General features: G+C 38.7%; 1 pseudogene; it reads right to left on the reverse strand.

Annotated features, from left to right (window-relative positions):
• Positions 1 to 3,697: 3,697 nt before the first annotated feature.
• LOC149228336 (protein EXORDIUM-like 2 pseudogene) lies at positions 3,698 to 5,288 on the reverse strand (annotated as a pseudogene).
• Between the last annotated feature and the right edge of the window lie 5,110 nt (positions 5,289 to 10,398).

The following is a 10,398-nucleotide window of genomic DNA, read 5'->3' on the forward strand; positions in this document are numbered from 1 at the left end:
TTATATATAAGAAAGGTAATGTGATCAACATTATTTTAAGAGATTATATAAGTAATAATTAAAGTAAAATAATTCCTCCGTTCGGGGTGTGAGCTGGCGGACAGAGCCATTAAGGCTATCATAATGAAAAGGACACCAAGGAATGATGCCACCGCCTCCCACATGCTTGAAGCATAGGACACGGTGGTCATTGGCATGTTTAAGGAAAGTAGGATGAGGGAAGGTGGCAATTGCATGTAGTTGCGATCACTGACCGCAGAGAAGGATAACAATTCAGTGGGTGTAAGAACAAAGGTGATAACGGTGAAAGTGGAGCAGCGCAGCGGGAAGGCAAGGTGATACGATGACTCCAAACGTGGGTCATCGGGTATGTTAACTAGTTCTGCCTACAATCCATTATGCTTACCTATGTCTAGTCTATTAATTGGGGCTTGCATGGGGGCACGAGGTTTGTGGGGGAGAGCAGTTGGGGCGGTGTGGTTAGCCTGGAGGAGGAGGTCTACAAGAATAATCCCAGTTCCATGCGGTATGCACGGGTGTCACTCCATTTCGGCATTCTTCTCCCTTGGATGGGGATTATTGTGTTGGGTCGGGAGGGAATCTACCCAAGCGAATCCCAGTTTGTTGTTTTCCTGGTAAACACGAGGGTCAAGGGTAGACAAGCTGTAATTTTCTTTGTGTAAAGGCTAGTCTGGTTCTTGGAATGCTCTGACACTAAGCCCCTAAGGAGAGTTAGTTGGGGGGAGGCCATCGTAGGATGGGGTCTTCTGAAATTGAGGAATTGACATGCTTGGAACATTGGCCAGGCCAGCCTCAGCCAGATGTGGGGAAGGGGGGTGGCTAGCAAGTTGTGGGTTGTATGCCTCATGGGGGCTAGGGTTCAAAGGTTGGGTCGCCAAAAGAACCAGAATTAGCTAAGTTGAGGCTAAGCCAGGGGGAATGGGGGTAGTGGCAATTAGCAAGGGGCAAAGGAGATGAGGGGCATGGTTCTTGTAGGCTTGGCCTCCGGGCTACAAGCTCTGTAGGTGGCCATGCACCTCGCTTCCAAGACCACGGTCAAAGCGTGAGTAAGGCAGGGGTCATGCAAGGGCGTCTTGGGAGTCACGGGTGGGGGCTCCTTACATTCGGGGGTTATGCACATAAATCATGGGTGGTGGATTTGTTGCATTGGCAGAACCTTTGGATGACGACAATTCATAAAATAATGTTTTGGAAATTATGGTTTCTTATTCCCGTAATAGGTCAACTGAGAGGTAACTTTCCTTGGCCGAGAAAAGCACAAAGGCTAGTCTCTGGCCAACGACAGAAGTTGGCTAGAAGGTACAGGGATGTTGAGGCAATGGGTCAAGCAACAAAAGCCAAGGGCTAAGGGAAGAGATTGCAAGGGAGCGAGGCCGAGGCCGAGCTGAGCACAGCGGGAAAATGTTATGGCAGAAATCTCGTGGCCAACCTGATCCAGGGAGCGATGACTGCTTGTGCGGATGGCACTAGAGAGGAAATCAAACGACTCATAGCATAATGGTAGGAGGATATAAATTGCCAAGAAAGTGTGGAAGCAGCTGACACAAAGGATTGAAAGCTCCTGGTTCCAGATCTTAGACACACCGGACGCTGAGAGATGCAATACAATCAAACCTTATATCTGTATTGGCTTATGAAATGCCTCCTGGGCAAGACCATGGAACAAATCTGGACGACTGTTGTCCAGGGCTTTCCAAATTACAAACAAGACTCTCAAAAACTGCGATTTCAATAGCAGAAACAGGATGGCTACCTGGATCTTATAGAGAAACATTTCCCATGCCTATTCATGCCGACTGAGCTACCAGGCTCCAGGGCGAAAGACTCAGCCCCGATTACATCTGCATCAACCGAGCAGGAGGAATAGAATGTTGACTCTTAGTCTTTTTTTTGATTAATTTTGATGTGGATAACGTTTGATTTACAATTTGCAATCCTATATGTGTGTGTGTGTGTGTGTGTGTGTGTGTGTGTGTTTGTGTAATATGGTTGTGGACATGACAATCAAGTTTATATAGCTTGGATAGATAGACTAAGTATTTTTTGTTACTGGATGGCTTATAATGCAGTTAGGTGGTCAACAAACTTGGTTTCCCAATGGGCAAGTTGAGACCACCTAACCAGGATCTATATGGTTGTAACTTGCTTACTTATTTTATAATGAAAAAGAAGGATCTACCAAGCTTGACCAAAAAAAAAATTAAATAAAATAATTTAAATATTATATAAATAAATAAGGTAATTAATTTGAAAATTTGTATAATAATTGAATTATTATAATCCGATGGGGGTGAAGATTGTAATTTTAAATTTAATGTGGAATTTTTTTTTACAACCTTTTTATTATGTAATTTTAATAATAATTTATAATTTATAATTCTAATTCGTTTGGCTTTTATGAAGGTTACTTATCTATACCTTCTATGGTTCCTTTAACACTAGGATGTAATCTTCCCATAATTTTAGGTCTTTTGATCACATACAACCCTATATGCATAAATATGTCATATTATATTTATCCATATATGCTTTGCTTCTTCTTACTATACTCTTGTTAAAGTATCAACTTCATTTTAAGTATTAAAAACTGCATTCAGTTAGGATATGAAACTTAGTGTAATTTCTTATTATATAATAAAGTGGTTTTATACATTTGCTGAAAAAAAATTATGTAGTGAAATTCTTATGAAAAATATCGTTGTTTTCCAGCCAATAAAAAAAATATTATACTTCAATTTGATTTACAATTACAACTAAGTTATAATCCTAAAATTAAAGTATTTTTATATTTTATTTTATTTTGTATATTAAATAATTTTCTTATTTTTATTTTGAATGAATAAAAATATCATTTTTATTTTTTAATGAATAACACATCTCTCCGCACTATTGTTCACAAAAATACTATAAATAAAAATATTTATTATACTAACTAAATTGTTTTTTCAAAAACAATTATACTCTTAACTCATAAATTAAAAACATTATTCTAACAATTCTACTATGTATTATTAATTCATACATATAGAAAATAAGAACAGTTCTTATTTTCTATAAAGAATCCAAAAATTGTTTGTTTAATTGATGTGTTTAAGTAATGACATATATAAATTTTATGAATTTAGAGTGTTTACTTTCTTTGTTGATTTAAATCATAGGGCTTTGAATATTTCATAACAAGATAATCACCAATTAAACTACTTTAATGAAAGAAATAAAAATGTATTATTTTTATTAAAAAAATTATTTTTAACCATATTTAAACTAAATAATAATAACTATTAGCATGTAAAAATTAATTCATACTTTTCAAAATCTCAATCCAATTAAATCTCATTCCAATTAAGCTTCACCATTCTTAAACAAAATCTCCTTCCCATTAAGCCTTACCATTCTTAAACAAAATCTCAATCCCATTAGGCCTCACCATTCTTAAACCAGATCTTATATTCCTATCTTAAAAATTAAAATATTTAATTTCTATTATAATCTTTATAAGTCTCAGCCAAATATTCGCCTCAATAAAAAGAGTAGCTGTATCAAAAATGTTCTTTTTAATCCTATGAAAAAATGCTTATTAAAAAATGGCTGAATCGAATGCCTTGATGGGATGACTTACGAACGGGTGGGATGTGCATTTAAAGAGAGCTCTGTTGAATTGATGAAGAACAATGAATTTGATATCAATGAAGAGAATATATTGAATTATTAACAAAGAATAAAATATATACAAGAAGCTTCCTCCACTGTTTGCATAGAGCATCTAGGATTAGCACAAAACCGAAAAAATGGTTATACCAATGCCTTGCAAGATCTGGTAGCAGGATCCCACATTGCGGGCAGTAGAAACTGTCGCTCATTGATTCCATGGGCATTGTAGCTTGCCCCTGTGGATTCATCTACCAAAAGCTCCCCAGGGAACGCAGGATATGCCCCCTTTCCATATATTCCCGGGCATGCGGAGACAGCCTCTAGTGGTGCACCTGCGTCGCCTTGGAAGTAGCCGGTGTTAAAGGGATTGGTGACTGCTCCTGCAACAACATTGGCAATATTGATGATCATCCCATCGATGCCCATGTCACCGTTCGGTGCCACCAGAGGGGCAGTCTGGGGTCCGTAGATGGGCTGATGGAAGGGCCACGCGCACAGTCCAGGGCACTGGCTTGCAGAGTTCCCAACCCACGCGTATGGAAGGAGTTGTTGTTGCTGCTTCCCCTCCGCCATCATTTGGCTTTTTATCGACTGTTGATGCGATAATAGATTGAGATTGGAATGAAATCCACAAGAACTCATGCAGAATCCTTCCACCATAACATCCTCAGATGTAAGCACTAAGTACACAGCACTCTCACCATTATTCTTCGGCAGAGGCAGAGCTCTTGACTTGACAGCAGCTTCAACCAGAGCAGCAATGTCAGACCTCTTGAGCGACTTGCCCACGGAATAATCTTGATCCAGCTTCTGCGTTCCAAGAATTATAGCACTAGAGGGGGCAGCCTTGTTAGAGGCGGCGCCCTCGTACTTCTGCGTGGTCTTCCACCAGGTGGATGCGGAGGGCTGATTTGATGTATTTTCCCCAAGAGATTGCAGAAAGTCGCCCACAATGGAGCGTTGAAGAGGGGTAAATTTACCATACCAAATCAAATGCAGAGGTATTACTCTACTGGTAGAAAGCAGAGGACCATCATGGTAAGTCAAAACAACAGATGGCTCTCCTACCAATGTAGCGGAAGATGCACAGAATATAGCCATACATACCACCATATGCAACATGGCAATAAGTTGAAAACATGAAACAGAAGCAGCCATTTTAAGGAAACAGTCTCTAATTATCAAAGAGGCAACAGATGCAAACTCTCTTTTATAACAATGAAGAAACAAGCTGAAGTAATCTCAAAGAGCCGGAGAGTGGAAAGTCGTTCAATTTGGAAAGACGAAATTGGAAACAGTTGACTGAAAGCAGATAATAGTAGGGATGAGATATAAGTAGGGCGGGGCGCCCTGCTCGCTCCATGCATATAAGTGTAGAGCAGCCTGGAAAGTTCGAGATGCGCTGCGTTCGGACAAAGGTGTTGTGTTAAAGATGTTGCCTCCCTTCCCTCTTTTGATGGAGGTTTGTGCGCTCCTGCTGGTCGGATGTTACTGGAGACAACTCTCTGGCCTCTCTTTCGATAGAGGTTTGTGCGCTCCTGCTGGTCGGATGTTACCGGAGACAACTCTCTGGCCGCTCTTTTGATAGAGGTTTGTGGAAATAGTCTATAAAGCGACTTTTTGAAAGCTTTTTCGGCGGGTTTTTTTGATCAATATCCGGCAGGAAATTATTGGAATAGCAAGTTTGATAGCTAGTTTCTGCACAATGAAAGCGTCCCAGGGGTTTTCGAGGGTGCTGAATCCAAATATGCAGTTAAAAAACCATTTTAACTGCAACAAATCATGATTTAACCTCAATTTCTTCCGCCGGATTCCATCACCGAAATCTCCAAAAAATCGCATTATAGACAACTCCGACGTTTGTGCGCTCCTGCTGGTCGGATGTTACTGGAGACAACTTTCTGGCCGCTTGGGTTACTTAAATGTATAAAAAGCAGTTTGGAAAGTTCCAGACGCGTTCCGTTCGGAAAAAAGCATTGTGATGTGTATGGGAAGACGTTGCCTCCCTTCCCACTTCGCAAGGATGTTTGTCCGCTCTTGCAGGTGGACAGTGGATGTTGATGGAGACAACTCTCTCGTATGTGGGGCCTCTCATCTGCCGTGACATCAAAAGTGGCGGAGAAAATGGTTACGCTGCAGAACAGATGAATGAAAAGAAGAGAAGACGTGTGAAATAAAGGTGGGGCAAAAACTTAAGAAATGAGGACGCAGTTCAAAGGAGCGCCTTGCTGGCATGCATATAAGGAGAGCAAGTAGTAAAAATCGGGGATGCGGTTTAGAGGGGGCTGGCGCTGGCACCTATATATCTGTTTTTATATTAATATTGAAATTGAACTAGGGCAGGGGTTCTGGACGCGTTCCTATTCAATATGGGTAGCGGTGAAAAATTACAATCTCACTCACAATTAATTATACAGCTACATAAAAAAACAAAAAAAAATTTATAAAACAATTAAACTACTCCGAATAAATAAACAAAATTAAAAAACAATTAAACTACTCCAAATAAATTTATCAATTAAAACAATTAAACTACTCTGAATAAATAAACAAAATTAAAAAACAATTAAACTACTCCAAATAAATTTATCAATGTCGCTTGTTCTCCCCCCACACATGCGCGCACACAAATATATATCATATTCTAGAAATCTAGCTTGGATCGTCGTTCAAAGGACATTTAAATACATGTCATTATTTTCCACTTTAGTACGGGTTCACTGGAAGTTTAGATGTTGCTTTGTTTTCAATGTTGTATCTTTAGATGGACATTGGTGATTTAAAGGGAATTTCAATGATCATAATTATTTATTATTTTATTTTATTTTTTAATCATGCTATATATTAAAGTAATTTGGGTTATGTACAAAATTAAGTCTTCTAGTTATCACTATAATATTAAGAATATATTTAACAATCTTATAAATGATAGCATAACATTCTTAAATGCGGAATAAACTTTTATGCCCAAGATAAATTGCTTTCAGTGATTGATGTTAATACTAGTAATAATTTTGGATTCTGGGAGCCTCCACTAGCAGATGAGTTTGCAGGTATTGTTCGCTCGATCAAACCAGCAATTTGAAGAAGATTCAAAAAAATCTCAGAACGGCTGGAGCCAAAAGCTCTCCCAAGAACGAAATGCCTTCAGCAGTTCAATTTACCCTTCACAGAATAGAGCCTCTTGGGAACAGTTTCTCTCTTTTAAAAAACGTATACAAAATAGGGCATGGTATTCACTTCCGTAGCACCAAAGGTAATGATTTATTCACCGGATTTTGCACCTCTGTGATTTAAACTTCTGCTGAGAATATAACGAGCTCCTCGTCAACAATTTAAAACTCTTGCACTTCACGCATATAACCAAACACTGAAGATCAGTGCAATGCATCTAATAAGTTTCTTCCATCGCGGCAAAGAAACAAACTGAGGGCTTCACTCTTCGCTCTTAAAACTAAGCAACCAATCAAGACAGCTAAAAGCAGTAGCGGTAAAAATAACGTAACACAATCTTCACGCAAGCAGAAAGAAAAGAATACAGAAAATCTGAAGGCACTTCCAAGCTCTGCTCTCTCAACTTGATGGTGTAAAACTGAAGAGATTGAGATACAAGCTTGGGGACTAAACAGAAATATATATAGCCAAGCTTCCATCAAGTTTCTATTGGTTATGTGTCAAGTGTTCCACAGATCATGGTAGAGAACTCGAGAGGGAGTAATGGACCACTTCAGAAGCTCCCAACAAGAAATTAGTTAACTGCAGTTGATTTCTGTAATTTAAGGAAATTACTGCAGTTGGTTTCTAGAAATTAAGGAAATGACTGCGGTTTACTTTCGTAATTATAGGCAGCAGTTGGGAAAACATAAAGGAGCTTAACGTTCTCCCACTTGGTCCATACTTCCAATCTTAATGTCTCATCTTAAAACCCATTGATAAACTGTATTAAGTAATAGATACATGAATCATGGCGATAAGTCCTCTAATGACGAGTACTATCTTCCATGTATTACTATGTATTTATTCTTATTGTAACTTATGTGGCAACAATTTCTAAAGTTAAACCTTATGTTTATTCCTGGTCCTACACAGATGAATTTTCTCAAATCAAATTAAGGTGCACATAAATATGAGAAAAACATCACAATAATCAAGAATTTCATTAAAATAACATTGTCCATACAATGAGAAACTACATAATGGAACCAAGTCCCATATTCATTGCATGATCCTTGAATTTAAATGGTGGCATGCCCTTAGTTAAAAGATCAGCGATCATCAACTCATTGCTGATGTGCTCAATGACCACTTTCTTTTCTTTAACACGTTCCCTTATAACTAAATACTTAATGTCGATGTGTTTATTTTGACTCCCACTTTTGTTGTTTTTAGCCATAAAAACAACAACTGAATTGTCGCAATATATTCTCAATGGCTTAGAGATAGAATCCATAATTCTAAGCCCAGACATGAAACTCTTAAGCCATACACCATGTAAAGTAGCCTCAAAATAGGAGATGAACTCGACTTCCATAGTGGAAGTGGCAATCAAGGTCTGCTTGGCACTCCTCCATGATACAGCTCCACCGGTCATCATAAAAATGTATCTTGATGTTGATTTGTGTGAATCAACACATCCAGCAAAGTCAGAATCTGAGTAGCCAATTACTTCCAAATTGTCCGTCCGTCTATACATAAGCATGTAGTTTTTGGTTCCTTGAAGGTACCTGATTACTTTCTTTGCACTCTCCAGTGGTCTAAACCTGGATCACTCTGATATCGTCCCAACATTCCCACAACAAATGCAATGTCAGGTCTTGTGCAGACCTGAGCATACATTAGGCTTCCGACAGCAAAAGCATATGGAATGTTCTTCATTTGTTCCCTTTCAAAGTTGTTCTTCGAGCATTGGTTCAAATTGAACCTATCACCCTTCACAATGGGAGCTACACTTGGTGAACAATCCTTCATCCGAAATCTCTCTAAAATTTTATTAATATGGGTTTCCTAAGGCAGACCCAAGATGCCTCGAAATCTGTCTCTATGGATCTTAATGCCAATGACATAAGATGCCTCACCCATATCCTTCATATCAACATTTTTAGAGAGGAATTGTTTCACTTCATGCAACAAACCCTTATCATTGGTTTTTAGCAAAATGTCATCCACATATAAAACAGGAAAACAAATTTTACTCCCACTGACTTTCAGGCATATACATTGATCCATAATATTTTCTACAAAACCGAAAGAAGAAATCACATTATGGAATTTCAAATACCATTGGCAAGATGCTTGTTTTAAACCGTATAATGACTTCTTAAGCTTGCAAACCAATTGCTCACCATCACTAGAGGGGAATCCTTCAGTTTGTTTCATGTAAACCTCCTCCTCTAGATTTCCATTGAGAAAAGTTGTTTTCACATCCATTTGTTGCAACTCTAAGTCGAAATGGGCTACTAATGCCATAATAACGCGCAAGGAGTTTTTCTTAGATACAGGAGAAAAAGTCTTCGCGTAGTCGGTTCCTTCTTTTTGAGTGAATCCCTTAGCAACAAGTCTTGCCTTGTATCTCTCAATGTTGCCCAATGAGTCTTTCTTTGTCTTAAAGACCCATTTACATCCAATGGCTTTTGCACCATTAGGCAACTCAACAAGATCCTAGACTTCAATACTCTTTATGGAATTCATCTCTTCCTTCATGGCATTGTACCATAATTTAGATTCTTTGCAACTCATGGCTTGTGAAAAGGACTCGAGATCATTTTCGGCTCCAATGTTGTAGTCAGATTCTTGCAGATACACAACATAATCATCAGAAATTGTTGATCTCTTTGGTCTAGTAGATCTTCTTAATGTTGTACCATCATCTTCCCGAGAAGTATGTGGTTCAACTTGTTGTTCAAAAGTTCTTAGCAACTCTTGAACTACTTGATGTTGGAAATAATACTGAGAGGGGGGGTGAATCAGTATTATCAGATCAATCAAACTTTTTCAATGCTCAGAAACATATACGCTACTTCAGTTAAGTGAACCAGCGTGTACACGCTACTGTGACTAAATAAAACAGCGTATAAGAAGAAAACTCATAATTTAGTTAGCTTATTCTTCAGTTAAGTTCATCAGGACATTATTCACCACATTAACAGTAAACAGGTGCAGTATAACAGAACAGATCAAAAGCCACACACATGAACACCAAGATATAAGGTGGAAACCCAATGTGGGTGAAAACCACCTGCTGCAAGTTGTCTCTATCTTTCTTTAATATGAAACTTCAGTTTACAATCTTTTGTACTGGTGCAGCCTTATACCAGTACGCAGGCTACAACCTGCAGAAGGCTACAACCTTCTCTCGTTCTCCAAACTTCCTTGGAAGGGAGCTCCAGCCCCCTTTGCTCTTGTACTAGCCAAGATACTAGTACGTAGGTGCTGACCTACAATCTTCTTTCCTTCAGGTACCACCTTTCATACATTTTCAGACTGGATATTCCTGAAGCACAACATTACAATCTGAAGGCCACAATTCATTCACCTTTCACAACAGATCATTGAAGCATAAAACAACCAAACTTTGAATCACTGAACCACTGAACCCTGTCAATCACCAGTTACCAGAACACAGAGTAGACTACAGAACTCTGCAATAACAGTCAGACCCCACTGTAAACCCAAAATCAAGCTTCAAAAGATATACGCTACTTCAATGAGCAAAACCCGCGTATACAC

Source organism: Pinus tabuliformis, chromosome J (genome assembly GCF_031772625.1).
Source record: "Pinus tabuliformis cultivar Carrire ecotype Pingquan chromosome J, CPIR1, whole genome shotgun sequence".
Classification (NCBI taxonomy): Eukaryota; Viridiplantae; Streptophyta; class Pinopsida; order Pinales; family Pinaceae; genus Pinus; species Pinus tabuliformis.